This window comes from Catharus ustulatus, chromosome 7 (genome assembly GCF_009819885.2).
Source record: "Catharus ustulatus isolate bCatUst1 chromosome 7, bCatUst1.pri.v2, whole genome shotgun sequence".
NCBI classification, from domain to species: domain Eukaryota; kingdom Metazoa; phylum Chordata; class Aves; order Passeriformes; family Turdidae; genus Catharus; species Catharus ustulatus.
Window position 1 is genome coordinate 5,573,204 of NC_046227.1, and position 16,192 is coordinate 5,589,395.

Sequence of the window (16,192 nt, forward strand, 5' to 3'; positions counted from 1 at the left end):
ACTACAGGAAATGACATCAAGCTGGAGGTTTAGATTGTATATTAGGAAAAATTCCTTCACTGAAAAGGTGGTCAGGTAACCTCAAAGGGACAGAAAGCTGAGAAAGTTATGATTTCTCTGACCAGTTGATGTCTGTGGTCAGCTGTGGCCAGTAAAGAGATTTTGGGACACGATGAAAGTGCTCTGAAGGGCAGAGATGAGGAGTGGTATCAGGCTGAAAACCCTTGAGCCACAAAAACTGGGAAGAGCAAGGCCAGCACTGCATTCCTCTGTGTGCTGCAGCATCCCGTGGGCTGAGCTTGGTTCACGACCTGCAGGTGTCTTAAAACTGCAGTGACCTGCAGTGGTTTTAAACTGACAGTGAGGAGGTTTAGATTGGATATTGGGATGAAATTGGTGGCTGTGAGGGCGGTGAGGCCCTGGCACAGGCTGTCCAGAGAAGCTGTGATTGTCCCATCCCTGAAATGTTCCATGGCAGAGGGTGGAATGGGATGAGCTTTAAGGTCCCTTCCAACCTAATCCTTTCTGGGATTCTGGAGCAAAATGCAAGTCAGAAACGTGTTCCCTAGGTGACCACATGCCTTCCTTCTAAGCCTGCTGTCACAAATAGCCAAGGTTTAAAGCAGCTATTTAATCCTTTCTGGATCCCCTGTTCCGCAGGAGGCTGAAGCCCTAACACACATGAAGAGCCATACACGTGGTGGAAGCACTGATGAAGTTTACTGATGGTGTTTGGGTGGAGATCTCCCGCTGCTTTCTGGAAAACACTGTTTGGCCTTCTCATCTGTTGGCACGGTGCGATGCGCTCGGACACGGACACCGCGTCCAGGATGACGCTGGAATGGCAGGGGCTCGGTCCTTGGGCCCCGTGGGGGATGCTGGATGTCCTGGCAGTGGAGGCTGGTGCCGGGACCCCTCGGGGTGTGTGTGGGGTGCGGCTGTGGGTCCCGCCGCTCCGGGGGGGCCTGGCGGGGACGGGCTGAGGGCGCGGGGGGGAGGCGAGAGCGGCCCGATCACCGCGCGGCCCCGCCCCCGGATCGGCCCCGCCCACCCGCTCAGCCAATCAGCGCCGCTCCTCCCCGCGCCCGGCCACGCCCCTCGCCTCCCGTTGCCATCCCCGCCGCGCGCGGGCGCGCGAGCGCCCTGGGCCCCGCCCCCCGCTCGCTCTCAGCCTCGCCAATGGGAACGGACGGAGCCGCCCGCGGCCCCGCCCCCGCGCGCGCGGGGCTCGCGCCGCTGGCGGGCCCGGCGCGGCCTGCACGTCGGCGGCGGCGGCGGCGCGCGCACGGAGCCGCGGCGGCGGTGGCGGCGCAGCGGGGCCGCCGCGGGGCTCGGCCGGGACCGCGCATGGCGGAGCGGCGGCGGCGGGGCCCGGGCAGCGGCGCGGCCGGAGGTGAGCCCGGGCTGCGGCGGCGCGGGGAGCGCCCCGCGGGACCTGTCCAGGTCCTGACGCGGTGGCAGGTGCCGTTGCCGGTGGCGGCCGGCTCGGCCGCCCCGCACCTGTTGAGAGCGGCGGGGGCTGGGCGGGCCGGGCCGCGGTGGAGGTGCCGGTGCGGGGGCGCAGTGCGGCGCGGACCGGGGCCCGGCCGTTCCCGGCGGGGGCGGGCGCCCGGGAGGGCTCGCCGGGGCAGGGGCCGCGGCGGCGGCGCCGAGGCTGTTCTGGCAGAGTCGCGGTACCACGGGTACCACGGGACGTTTGGCCACGGCCGCCCGGCCGGTGGCAACTCCCCGCGGGACTCGGCCGCCCCTCCCGACGCCTGCCCGGGGCCGCGGGGAGCGGAGACCCCCTGTGCCCGGCACCCGCGGGCGCGGCTTGGCTGGCCTGCCCTTCTCCCGGTACCCCCGGCCGCCGCCGTGCTCCTCCGGCGGCGCCGGGTCCGGCCGCCCCCGGCACCGCCGCCCGCCCTCTGCAGTGGGGAGGCGGCGCGTCCTTGGAGAGCAGCTCGGGCGTGAAACGCGGCTGCACATCCCAGCGCCTTCCCTTCCCGGCTGGACAGCCCCACCAGGGCACTTTGCCATCTGTTGCGGTGGCCCCCGGTGGGTTTCCTCCTTCCTTTGGGGTTTGGTTGGGTTTGTGCTGTGCTGGAGCAAAACTGCAGTCGTGAGATCTGTGGTTGTGTTTTTAAAAGTCCGGTTTGCTTAAAATAGCAGAAATAACAGGCTTCTGACAGGCGCCTGTCTGGTGACCGAGGGGCACCGCTGGCCTGGGCCACTCTTGCTGTGTGCCCATCTTCACCTCTGCCTGTCAGGACTCAGGTGAGGGAAGTGCTGCTCATGGTACAGAGGCTCTACGGAGCATTCAGGACTCTGCACTCGGGCTGGTGAAACCACAGAATCCATGGTGGAGCCACCATCAGCCATGCTGGTCCTTGGCCTGGGCTTTTTTTCTTCTTTTTTAATTTTTCCTTTTAAAATTTTTATATACTTTTTCTGGTGGAGTATAAAGGAAAAACCAACTTCATGGGGTTCTTTTAGCATAAACAATATTAGGGTCTAACTTCTTAGTGCTTTTTATTTTATCCAAGTGGTGAGCTTATTGGAGCTGCTGGGATCTCCCAGGCACCCTGCTTGCTCTGTGAGTTATGCTGTCACTCCTGAGAGTGAAGTTGTAGCATTGTTCTCTGAGCTGTTTTATGCTGGAGAGTGGCAGCAGGCCAACCTTCCCGGATACACAAGATGTTTAGAATAATTAGTGATGGAATACCCTTTTAAAATAATTGTTTGGGTTTATCTAGCACTCACTTCTAGTGATATCTACCTCTAAAAATAGACAAGCCTCTGTGTAATGAGCCTTGTAGTATATACAAGTCATATCTTGAATGGCTGTTGTTACTTTTGGGATGTCCAAGATAGATGCCTTTGGGGGTTTTGCCAAATCTTCTGTCTTTTTTTTTTTTTCCTTCTGCAGTGAACTATGTTTCTTGGCCCTTACACTGTGTAGTTGTGTGCACTGATCAGAGCGAGGCTCGGTAACCCTTGCTCTTCAGGGCTGGCACAGCTGCACAGAAAAGCTTCCCACTACTCCTATGACTGTCCAAGGTTGAGCAGTGCTGGCTTTTCCATGAAATCCATACTCATATGGAGATAGCTAGCAGTAGGCTCTGCCAGGTGGCTGTACATCACCCCTGCTGTGCTCTGGGGCACTGTCCTCTGTGAATTCTGAATTTTTCTGTGCTCTGAGTCCACAGTTTTCCGTGAGACAGGGACAGAGCAGCTTGGATGTGATCCTGGTAGCACTGGTTCTTCCTGGGATGCCTTCCCCCAGTGTCCCAGGGTGCAACTGTGTGAGTGTTCTTCCTTTCAGGAGTGAGGAGTGAAGATGGCACAAGGAATTTTCTCACATTTCGCTGCGTGGTTTATCAGAGCGTGACACTTGAGCATTGTGCACATGCTTTTGGAGTTTGTTTTCAGCAGCCAGCGTGCTGGCTGAAGCTTCTTTGCGTTGCTGATGTTCAAAAGCACTGGCTCCTCAGCTCAAGAGAGAAAAAATAGCCAACTTTTTCAGCAGGAGTGCTGAAAAGTGCTCTATGAGCACTTGTTTTCTGAGAAGATACCAGAGAGGTCATTGTGCTCAGTGTTTGAAACAGGAGTGTCTCATAGCTTTGATCACGCTGTGCTCACAGACCCCAACCCACTTTGGTATTGCCCCCAGTTATCCAGATTGATCTGCTCAGGTGGAAGTTTAGTGCCCTTTTGTGGGAGGTATGTGTTTTAAGAATAGAAATGCAGCTCCAGCAAGCCTCTGGACACAAAGGTTTTCTGGAGAACTTTTATTATAACTAAATGGGACTTTTTTCTCTTTTAAAAGCCACCCATGTTTTGATTTAAGTGAGTAAAACCTGAATAGCTGGGCTTACTAGCTCAGTCTGGGACCAGGTGAGGCTCTGCTATTCCCTAGCAAAGTCATGCCTGCACTTGGCAAACCCAGACTGCTGCCTGTAGCTGTTCCCAGTCAGAGATTCTGCATGGCAACGAGGGCTTCCTGCTAAACAGGGAGATGAAAACACTGCTGTGAGACAGACTATGAGTGTAATGTGCCCTCCCAGCAGTCAGTGTTGTTGAGGTGTCACCTGGGACTTGAGGAGGTTTTGGGGACGGCAGTGGTGGTTGTGCTTCAAGTGGGGAATATTTCCCTCGCTGCAAGGGCTGGGTTGTGTTGTTTGGTGCCAGGGTGGTTTCAGGTGAGGCTGAAATGTTGTCTCCAGGTGCTTGCAGTGAGTGCCTTGTTAGGCTGATGCCTCTTGTGTTTGAAACCATGGTGGTGGAGGACCCTGGGGGTCTGTGCCTGGATGCCTGAGAATATCTGGTCTGATGGAGAGAGACCAGAACTCTTTCTGTTTCTGCAGCTTCCGAGACCAGTAGGTGCTTGGCACGTTTGAAACTGGTCATCCAGCTGGTGCAGTGGGGATTTCAGCTTATGTTTAAGTACTGAAGATTGAAGCTGTGTGTTTGGGCTGTATTTATCAGTGGATGCTGTTATTTATGTATCTTGGTTTTAAAGGAAATACCTTTATAGTAGAAATGCTGCATGACCAAAAAAAAAAAAAAACAAACCCTGGTGAAATGATTATGTAAGCAAGTGAAATGGCATTTTAAAGCAAAAGTTTCTTTCCTGTTTGGAGACAGTGTGGCTGGTTTTTTTTTCTCTTTCCTGCTGCTTAACATTTTTAAAATCTTTTCAGTGAATGTTTTTTGTATGGTAGGTATGAGAAATAGTTGTTTTTGCAATTTAAGTCCTTAAAGAGGTCATCAGCAGGCTCTGGGAGCTAGCAGGAGCCAGATGTGAGTATTTGGGGCTGTAGCTGACCGAAGCAGCAGCACATGTGTGCAGTTAAGTAATTAAGATTTTAAAAACCCCAAAGAAACCCATGTAACTGCTATTACTGTCAGAGCTCAGGGATGCTCAGTACAGTCATCCTCTTTAGAATGTTGGGTTGCAAAGGGATTCGGGATCTTTTTTTCTTCTCTGCCTCTGGGTCAGCTGTGGTGAGTGTCTGTCCCCAAGCCAAGGGAATCCATCACCTTCACAAACGCTGCCGGGGTTACCTTGAGCTTCTGTTCCCAGCAGGAGCACAGGGCTGAGTCAGTGCTGGCTGCCCAGGGCTGTGACTCAGTGCTGTCCCCTCGAATGCACAGCCGGGGTGTGCCTGTAACCTCATTCCAGAGCTGTCTTCTGTGAGTATCACCTGCTTAGAGGGGTTTAGGAGTGCCGGGCTGCTTTCCTTACTCGTGTGTGTTGGTGGAAGTTGGTAGTTACTGAGCCTTTTTTCTGTGTGAGTCTGAGCATCTGTGGAAGTGTCAGGGAGCTCTGAGGCAAGAAGCTTCTCCTGTGTATAGTATTGCAGTTTTGTCTTTGTGGGTTGTGTTCTTTCTTTACATTTTATTTTAACTTAGTTATTTTTTAAATTAATTTGTAAGATTTATGTATCTTGAAGAGGAAGGGTGCTTTGTTTTTCTTTTGGAGAAATGTCTTCCCTGAAGCTCCAGTGTTAGGTCTCTTTGTGGTTCTGTTTCATGAAGTGAGGAGAGCTGTCTGTACTTCTAACTCAGGACTGCTTCATAAAAAAATGTCTTTATTGGGAACTCTGGCCGTCTTCCTGTGCTTCTGAGCTCCATTTCCCTTTGCTTGGCATCACAGTGTCAGTGCCCTTGAACGAAATTGGTCAACACCTTGAAAAGGCCATCAGATTTGGCAAGAGAGTAGTTGTCACAGGTAAGTATTGAGAATTTGTGTGAGCTCAAGAATCTGTGAGGAAGGAGACCTCAGATGAGTGCTCCGCTGAAAGAAAAGCTGTTGCTGGGGTGCAGACATTATTGGACATCAGAAGAGCATTGTGGTAGTGAGACAAATGGGAAATCAAATTTTGTAAGTAGTTCCAGTAAAAGGTAGGTCTTTATTTTCCTAAGTAACCCTTGTTTTCCTTGGTGAAAGTAGAGATGAGTGATCTAAGGAGCACTCTTTCATCATAGGTGACAAAGAAAGGAAACAAAAGGTTTGGGTACAGTCCCTCACCCTGCCCCTGGGGGCTGAAGCACTAGGGAGACTAGCGAAGATTTTGAATTTCCCTATTAAGGCTCTTGCAGTTGTTTGGAATAATGTCCTTTTATAGGTGTAGGAAAGCACCGGGGTCAGAATTTTTCCATGCAGAGTGCTTTTGGCAGAGATGCAAAAGGAAGGACTGCTCAGCAGATTGCAGAGGAGTTTTTGGGTTTAGTTAATTTTCAAGAGATTTAAACAGAATGGAGTTCCTCGACCTAGGTAAGATGAAGAGTATCCTGAGTATCCTTATTTGGAGAAAACATGTGAGGAATATACCTCATTTTGAATTTAAAGTAGAAATCTTCCTCAGTTGGGGCTGAGTTTGGTGCTGCATGGCAGAAGGTACTTTCTGACTACTTTGCTGCCTGGTGCTTTTGTTATTTTGATATTTTTAAGTTGCATAAACAATTTTATGATGGACCTTGGGTAAAATTGTGTGAGTACTATACCAATGTCAATTTATCTTTTATACCAAACTCAGTTTACCAGTGGTTCCTCCTTTCTGCTATTAATTTGTCATGTCAACTCTGAAAAGAGATGAACAGTTTAAAATTTGACCAAAAAGAGAACAAACACGTATGCTAAACACTAGTTTCTTTCATTTGTTGCATGTAATGTGAATATGAAGTTTTTACATAGGAATTGTGAGGCAGCCTCAACTAGGAGTATTTTTTTCCCATTTAGTCTGTGTAGGTTTTGAGGTTTGAAGAGATAGCTAATACTTACCTTTACCATTCTGAAGGGCTTCTGCTGAAAGTGTTCAGTGTGTCTAAAATGAGGTTGGTTTTGATTTAGGTTGATTTACTCAGCTCTTCAACTTTATTAGCAAATGAGCCTTTTAAGTTTAAACTTTCACTGCCTTTTTCCTTGTTTACTTATGCTCTAATATTTCTGCATGGTCTGCTGGAAAACTATTAGAGGGGAAAAATACCTTTGACTCCTTTGTTTAGATGGAGTTTTTGTAAAACCCTGTTTACAGAGGCCATTCTGTATCAAAAGGCATTTCAATTTTTCACCTCAAATATTAAGCACAGATACTGAGCACTTAATAAAATAACTCTAAAACTCTTTAGATGGATCCCAGTAAGAGCATAGTAGGATCTTTAATTAAAATGCGTGATTAGCTCTATGTTTTCATTAATAAAATTTGCAGGTTAGGTGGAAAATAGGTGTGACTGCCTCTAGTGGAAGACTCCAGTTAGGGATAATACATACATCAAGGTCTGGACCATATATCATGAAATTAATGCAGCAGAAATTACCAGGGACTTGGGGAATGCTGAAGGTAAACACTTGTTGGAGTAGGCTTGGTTTGAGGGAAGAGTACAGCCCAATAGATGATGGAAACTTAGTGTAGTCCACAGGATAGGAAAAAAAAATCATTCTTTTCAAAACTGGACTAAGATAACATATTTTAATGCTGCTTTTGGCCTTAGGGTTGCCATGTTTTTCACAGCTAAAGACAAAGGATCAGTGCTGGTATATTTAAATATCTGAAAAATGAGAGGAATTAATGTAAGCCGATGGCTGAACTGTGCTTTGTTTGGGAGAGACTTGTAATAAAGCTGGCTCTGTGAGGGATCCAGGGTTATATCCCTCCTCCACTGCCCAGGTTTTAAAGCTTGGTCTTGACATGCGCAAGTAGCTCACACTGGGAGATCAAAGGAGGAGATAACTTCTTTTTTGTTGGATGCTTACTCACTTTTATAACCCTCATAGCCTTCAGTCAAGTTTACACCTGGAAAGCACTTTGTAGCACGGGTGTCTTCCACGGTATGGAAATTACCAGGGTGTATTAGGTAGGGAGAGATCTCCTTCATGATAGCTTCTGAATCTGAAAGACAAATGGTGTTTTTCTCCCTTAAATTTTGGTAGTTTTGGTAGCTAGAACTTGTCAGCTGATTGAACAGCACCTTTGGGATGCTGGCTCTGCAGGTTTGCAGCCCCTTGCACCTATTGCCTGTGGAGTCTGTACAAATTCTGGATGTTGTTCACGGGTGTGGAGCCACAGGCAACTGCAGAGTCATTATTCTGTGTTAAACCAGAGTCATCTTTTCTAGCTGGACTAGAGCATATTCCTGTTTTTTTTTTTTTTAACCTGTAAGCTTTTCAGAGCAACTGTGTGACATGATGCTTCTGTTTTCTCAGCCCTGGTTGCTTTGATGTCTTCTCTGGGGCTGGGACCCCATCTCTTGGTTAGAAGCACTTTTACAGCCAGCAAAGCTCTCCAGTGCCAAGTGGTGTTCTGCAGTTTGATGCAGATAGTGCAGTCATGTGATGCTGTGTTTTGATAACAAAAAGGAGCTGGAAATTAATGCTTAACTGAAACCAGGGATCCTGGCAGTTGTGGGTATGGTGTGTATGCCAGTGTTTTGATTGGAGTTGGGAACATGCTTCTGAGTCTACAAAAACATGTAGATGTGGCACATAGGGGACAGTTTAGTGATGGACCTGGTTAGACTCAGTGTCTTAGAGGTCTTTTCCAGACTGGATGCTTCCATGACAATCCTGCATGTCTCCAGCTCTGTGCTTGGGGTGGGAGAGCTTGCACAGGCTCTCTTTGGAGGAGGGTGAGTGCAGAGATGAGCTCTAAGGATGTCCACTGCCTCTTAAGTTTGTGATTGGATTGTGCTTCTGTCGCTAATGAGTGTTCAGAGATTGATTAATAAGAAGCTAAATCGGGACCCTCCACTGAATTAGCAGCTCTCAAGAACATGAGACAGAAAAGCACAGCTGATGCAAGCGAAAGCAGCAAGGTCTGGTTGGGAGTGTGTGCCTGTGCTTTTGGCCAAGTACTGCTAAAAGGGTGGAGTCTCCCAGGAAAAGCTTTTGTGAAAGTGGAGAGAATCCTGTCTTCACTCCATAATCTGCCATACATGCTCGAACTGGTGGGAGCTCAAGCCCGGTAGCCCTCCCTCTATTTCACAAGGACTGTCAGGTCCTTCCATCACACCCGCAAAATCTGTTTTTTTTCCTCTCATGTCTTTGAAACTCTTGCAAAAATCTGTTATGTTAAATACAACTCAGCTGTTTTCCATGAGGATGATAATGAGCTGGGAAAGCTTCCCAACTAGTGGAAAGGGTGTGTTAGTCTGGAAATGTTTGAGTAGTTGGTCCCTGTTTGATGCTTTTATATCGAAGTTGATAGTGAGTACTGCTGTAGCTCTGTCGGGTTGTTTTTTCCCTGGTGCAGCCTAGTTTATCTTCTCTTATCCCCTGAAAGCTATTCTTAGTAAGTGGTTGTTTTTCTTGAATTAAATGAGTGAATAATCACTATTTCATTCACTGTCCTTACATATGTTTAAATATAGTATTAACCTAATCTTCTTAAATGCTTTTCCTTCTGCTGCTCCTGAGTTCCTAAAGGAATCAGGTTCACTATTAGTATGGTCTATGAATGAACTTGCCTGAAAATGAAATACTTTTTTTGAGCTTTGGCATGTGTTTATTGCCAAGATAGTAATTTATTCATGTTTTTGGACAGCAGCATCATTTGTCATGTATGTAACTTCTGTGCTGTCAAGAGAACTTTTCCTGCAAACAAATTCCGCAGATGCAGTCTGTGAGATGTTTTGTTTGGTTTTTATTTTCCGGGTTGGAAAGGAAAAGGATTATTTGGTAGCAAACCTTTGGTTTTCCATTTGAGGAGGGAAGGAGGGAGGGAGCTCTCCGTGGTACCGAGCGGGGCCGGGACCGCCGGGCTGCGGGTGCTTGCTGCTGCCACCAGGGAGGGAGGGAGCCTGGTCCTGGCACTTCCCACTCGTAGAAAACACTACAGAAATTGTATTTTATAAATTTTTAAATATTACTATATATAATAGATATACATAAACTTCAGTAAATATGGCTTAAATAAATATAGCTAGTGTTCTGGAGCTCTGTACTTTTTTTCCTCTCATCGCTGTGTTTCAGATCATGATGGCTAGCTGGCTTTTTCTTTTTTTTGCAACCTAGATAATACCCAGCTCTGCTGGATAGTATTCCTAATCCCACTGCTTGTTTTCCATCTCCTTTGGCGTCCTTGTGGGCTTTTCCTCAGACAGAAGCTCTTCATGCAGGTTTTATTCAGCAGCTCAGCTAAAGGTGGACCATGACACTCTTGGGGCCAGTTTGCCCAGCCCGGGTATGAACACCCACAGCTTCTCTCAACATCTGTAATGCCCTTGCTGCTTTCAGCAGAAGCCTATTTCAAGTTTAGGGTTCACAGAATAGCCAGTGTTGGAAGGGACCAACAAGGATTATTGAGTCCAACTCCTGGCCCTGCACAGGACAATCCCAAAAAGAGCTGTGGCTTGTTCTCCTTTCAATATGTTCTTTCTTCAGTCTTTTGTTCAGTAGATTTGCTTTCTTTTAAAGTTTGCTTTTCAGACTTAAGGGGGGGGCTCCCCTTCAGCTGTGAGAACATTTTCTGAGTAACTGCTGTTGATGGCTTTCAGTGAATATGGAAGGAACTAGAAGTACAGCATTTGATTATTGTAATAAAAGCTCTGTTGAGGAATATGGCTATTGACTGTTACTCTCTTGCCAGAGTATCATCTGATCTGTAGGACAGCTTAGCTGAAGCAGGCTGCTTTTAAAGCTAAAGGAAAATAGCCAATATTTTGAAGGTCGTAGCTTTTAGAGTGCTGTGGTAGAAAGTAGGGAAAGGAATTTTTCTTCTGGTAGCTTTCAGTGTAGCAGAGCTCCTAAGCATTGTTTATGGCTTTGGCTTAGATATTTGTCCATCTCCTTGGGTCACAGACCTTACTTCTTCTAGTGTTCTCTTGCCTAGGTTCTGTATGTTGCTGTACTCCAATCTGGCATGAATTGTAAAAATACAAAATAATACAAAAATTGTATTAATGGGTATTTTTACATCCAGCAGTACTTAAAATGCATGCAAACGCCTCTTGCTCCTGCAATTGTCCTGGCAGATTGCTAGTGAATACTACTTTAATGCGTGTGCAGTGGGGTAGTTTTGAATAAATGACTTTTGGATCTATCTTGGGAGGCTGCTGATGTTCTTTTTGGAGGATTTCACCTCTCAGAGCTAAGTCTTGGTTTCTTGTACAGTGTATGTTCACAGTGCATAGGTTATCCTTGAGAGAACAGCCAACTCCTTATATTTCTGAATCAGTAGCTGCTTCTTTACTTCACAAAAAATGCATGCTGTATGTTCATATATTAAAAATGCATCCATATGTATTTTATCTTCAGTACTTTGTCCAGAATAAAAACTTCAGTCTAAAAATAACTACAGCAAAAGGTCACTAAAGTAGTTTCATAATCCAAATTCCACTCAACATGAGTTTTTTTGGCATGTGAACTGATGGACTCTACTTCTGTGGCTGAGATCTCTTAAGTATTCTTGATGACATTAAATGGCTCTTTCTGTCTGTGGTTTTGTTGTCCTGAACCTGAAGGAAATGTTATGTCTTGAGTTATTTGCTGCCCAGGGTTGGTGTGCCAGGGGAGCAGGGGTTTTCCATCTCCTTACCTGGAGCAGGTGCACCACAGTCTGTGTAGTAGCAGTGCTAGTAATCTGCTACTGTTCTTAAATCTTGGGGACCTGTTGTGGGGTCATCCTTGGACCTTGTGCCTGTGCTAGTACAGGTGTTGGGTGCAGCAGAAATAGAGGAAGGATGTGGTGATGGCCCAGGTATGTATGTGAGATGGGGAGGATGGCAGCAGGCATCTTGGGTGGCTCCACTTTTGCCTGGAGTGGGGATACAACTGAGCAGGGAGGGCACAACTGTCAGGTCTCCAGCAAAATCACAGGCAAGTGCCCCAGTCCCAGGTGAGGGCTGGTGTCTCTTGGATTTTTCATCCTTCCTCAGCAGCTCGTGGGTGCTGCCTGGCTGCTGCCTGCCTGTGGCACACATGGAAGGCTGGCAACTCTGCCTTCTCCTGGGATATGCTTTCTGGAAGGCTGTAGAAGAGTAGATGTGCTTGGGGCTAATCCAGTGTACTTGTTCTGCCAACATTTGCAGCATGTATCAATTCTGCCTGAAAAGCATAGACTGTTTCTTGCCTTTCATTCTGTACAGTGCTCCCTTCCAGGACTGATAATTGTTTCCTTTTTTCCCTTTCCCCTGTATTTGTACAGTCAGACTCTTCTAGACTTGAGCAACTCTTTTAAGGTACTTCTCTCAAGCTCCCTGTGCCTCCTCTGTTTGCCTTCTGCTCTGACATGTTGTTGATTTGCTGGAGGTAGCAAAGTTGGACTGGGTCATGTATGCACAGGTTGCTCAGAGAAGCTATGGCTGTCTCATCCCTGGACATGTTCAAGGCCAGGTTGGACAGGGCTTGGAGCTACCTGGGGTAGTTGAAGGTGACCCTGCCCATGTCAGGATTTGGAATGAATGCGCTTTAAGGTCTCTTTAAACCCAAACTAGTCTGGGATTCTGTGGTCTGGAACTTTCATCACTTACAAGTTCTTCCCCTCTAAGTAGTTTCAGCTTTTTTTTATTGCTGGGAGGTTGTTTGGGGCTACTTTGTAAATAATGTAGTAGATAAGATAGATGTAAGTATTTCAACTCCCATTTGTCTTGTTTTCTTTGGCTATCAGGAACAACTTTAATAATCAGCTTTTCAGATAACCCAATGTAATTTGTTATTTATCAATTTTTATCTTAACTCAAAAAGGCTAATGCAAATTAATGTGTCAGTTACCTTAAAACATCTCAGCCCCTGGGGGGAATGCATCAAAACTGTTTGATGTAGTGTTGACTCACTGTCGTGATACACTCACAAGTTTTGGACCAGTTGCCCTCTGATGTGGTTTTTGTTCAAGGGAGACCTTACTGCTCCCTACAACTCCCTCACAGTAGGTTGTATCCAGGTAGGGATAGCTCTCTTCTCTCAGACAGCAGGTGACAGAACCAGAGGAAATGGCCTCAAGCTGTGCCAGAGCACATTTAGATGGACTAGTAGGAAAAACTTCTTCATTGGAAGGGTGGCCAGACACTGGTGCAGGCTGCCCAGGGCAGTGCTGGAGTCACCATCCCTGGAAGATTTCAAAAGGCTTGTAGATGTGGCACCTGGGAAAATCCTTCAGTTGTGAACATGGAGGTCCTGTCTTAAGAGCTGGACTCTGATATTAGAGGTATTTTCCAACTTCAGTGATTCTCACAGAATCCATGCGCAAGTGATGTAGACCACAGGTCCTGACCTGTGCCTGGTCATACCACCATCTTCCCTCTCTCTTGCTCTCCTCCTGCCCTATCCAAAAAATCTTCTGGGTGTTTTCCTTGCTTGTCTTGTCAAACTCTGGGATGTATTACAGTTTCTTGAATATGAAGGTGGTAAGTCCTGTTTCTGCACAACGTGGCTGTAAAATGTCTAATATTCTGTGATGGCAAACACTCTGCCCACACACCCGAGTGGTGGTGGCACTCAGATTTTACACCATAAGTGTGGTTGCTGGTGGGTTTTGTTTTGTTTTTTTGTTTTTCCTTCAACACAGAATAACTTGATATTTGATAACTCAAGGAGCTGCTCTGGAAGGGGCAGTTTGAGTCAGTCTTTTGTTAGAGAGATCCCCGACACAGCCAGTTGCATGCCAGATCCTATGGAAGGCTCCCAGGATCTCAGAAGACTGGCAGGAAGTCTAGGTGCATCAAAAGTTAGCTTGAAGTTCTTCAAATCTGCTCATATTTTAGTAAGAGAAAAGCAGAAATGTGACTATAAAAGTGAAATGTAACACTTGCATAATTTTAGAAGTCCAGCAGCTTATTCTTCCTAAAACATTGCAGGGATGAGACAGATGTTAAAATCCTGGAAGTCACCGCTATGGAAATGCACACTGTCAGTGAGACTTGAGTGACAAACATGGGGTGCTTCTAGTTTAGCTTGCTGCTGCTGCCATGCTCCCTTTCTTGGACAGCCCCAGAGTGGGCCTCTGTGGAGAAGAAAACTCAGGTTAAGATGCAGCCAGTGGTTTTTTGCCTCCCTGCTGCCTTTTCCTTGTCTGATGTGGTGGAGTGAGAGACACCACGTGCCCAGAGTCCTTGCTTTCCCATCCCTGCATTGCTCCTCTGCAGTCTCCAGCTCTGCCCAGAGCACAAAATTAGTGTCCATAGAGAAGCAGCAAGAAAACAACTGACCTGGAAACGTGTTTTCCAGCTAGCCCAATCCTTTGTTGGGAAAACAGCGCGACTCAGATTTATTTCACAGTCGTTTAATGTCCCTGTGAATGGAGTTCCTGTAAGGTGCAACCTAAAGGAATAAAGAGCTCTAAAACTCTTCAATGTTACATACATAATGTGTATTTAAAAAACAATATCAGCCTGGTCAAAAGGCTGTTGGTGGGTGCCCTGGCTTGGGGTGCACTCATGCAATCCATGATTTTTCCCCCCGGTGTAGTTTGTGCTTTCTGGCATTTTATGCACAGTAGATGCAGTTTATGCTGTATCTCCCATGGGGGAAGCTATTGGTGAACTACAGGCTGATGAGAATGGTTGGTGTTGGGAGTCAAAGGATGAACCTGAAATTCCCCCTCTGCCCTCATGGCACTCCACCTGGAGTACTGAGTCCAGGTTTGGGATCCTCAGCACAAGAAAGACATGGGCCTGTTAGAGTGGGTCCAGGGGAGGCCTTGAAGATGCTCCAAGAGCTGGAGCCCCTCTGCTCTGGAGGCAGGCTGGGAGAGCTTGGAGTGATCACCTGGAGAAGAGAAGCATCCAGGGAGACCTTAGAGACCCTTCCAGTGCCTGAAGGGGCTCCAAGAGAGCTGGAGAGGGACTTCAGACTCGGACTTAAGTGAAGAAGGGATACTGAGAGGTAACACTTGGCCTCTCCCAGTGTTCTGCTTTTAAATGCAGGAATAAATCACATTGGTTCTTGAGGCTGTAGACATGGTCTGGAGCTCCCAGTGAAGGGTGTATCACAGCAGGCATGGCTTAGCATGCATGTTTCATCCCAACTTTGCTAATTCCCAGTGTGTCTCCCAGCTTTGTCAGCAGTCTCTTGTTACACCAGCAGGCTGGAGGCAGCGGCACAACCATCCCAGCATGTCTTTAAAAGCAGAGGTCTGGGAATGAAGTGCCTTGTTCAGGCACTCCTGAAACAATAAACTTTATTTAAGGACTGTGGAGAGTGACTTCCCATGGTAACAGCCAGAGAAGACACTCATACATCCTTAATGCACAACATAACCTTATGGGTTTGAACAGTTAAACTGAATGATAATTATTTGGCATCTTTTATTAAACATTGATTTCTGAGGCATTTTTCTGGAGACTAATGCAAAGTACAAAGTGTTCACATGCATCTAATCTTTGCCCTAGGGTGGGAGTAAGACTGAAAATAATCAAGTCTGCCTTGTTGTGGAGGCTGGAAAATATCACTGCTGTTCAAAGGAAGAAAGATTTGCATTCCTGTAGTAGGTGCTGCACGTATGTAGAACAAGCTTGAAGGAAGTTTTACAGGTATTTTTTGAATGTGTTAAGCTGAAAACCCTGGATGATCACTGTAGCATTAAGAGCTTTCAGCAGTTTTACCAGTTGGTGCAGCAGCATCTGCTCAAAGTGGGGCATCTTCAGTGTCAGAATTTGTCACTGTGGTGGGATGGGTGGGTTGTCCTGTCTCTGCTGCTCCTGTAGCCTAAATTCTTGTCCACAATTTGTCTGTAGTAAAAAATAACTTTTTAAAAAAAATTTTTAGCTGTTGTCTAAAAGCTTCTAATACTGAGCAAAGAAATTGCAACTGATTTTCTGAAATTTTCTTGCTTTATAAAAGCTGCTGCTTAGTCTGGATGTTGCACTGTTTCAGTTTGACTAATGTTTAAAGCAGCTAAATGAGTAATGTAAATATTTAAACAGTAGCAATAGTGAAATCATCAACAACAAGATTAAAGCCTTAGCTCCCCTGAACACATGTATAGTGATTTTGCTCATGTTAATAATTCCTTTGGCTTCAATCATGTTCTCTTTGAAGGTAACTGCTCTTATACATGGGATGAGCCTGTAGAAAGAGGAGTGGCATGAAAACCTTTGGTTTTGAAATAATGTTTCAGTATAAAAATTTTGTATTGTGGCTTCAGGATACCAAATGTGCCAGAACACCAGTGGATATAATTTTTCAATACAGGAGATGGCAAAATTAAAAATTAGGCGTGAAGTGTTTCTTGCTGATATACTATGCAAATATGTGAAACCATTTTTGGTGAGAGAA

General features: G+C 46.6%; 1 protein-coding gene across 2 annotated transcripts in view; it reads left to right on the top strand.

Moving 5' to 3' along the window:
- Positions 1-1,349: 1,349 nt before the first annotated feature.
- Positions 1,350-16,192, top strand: part of ADARB1 (adenosine deaminase RNA specific B1) — a 57,503-nt gene continuing 42,660 nt past the window's right edge. For both annotated transcript variants that reach the window (XM_033064490.2, XM_033064491.2), the window contains exon 1: positions 1,350-1,393. The gene's annotated coding sequence lies outside the window, so the exon portion shown is untranslated. The remainder of the gene's footprint in view (positions 1,394-16,192) is intronic.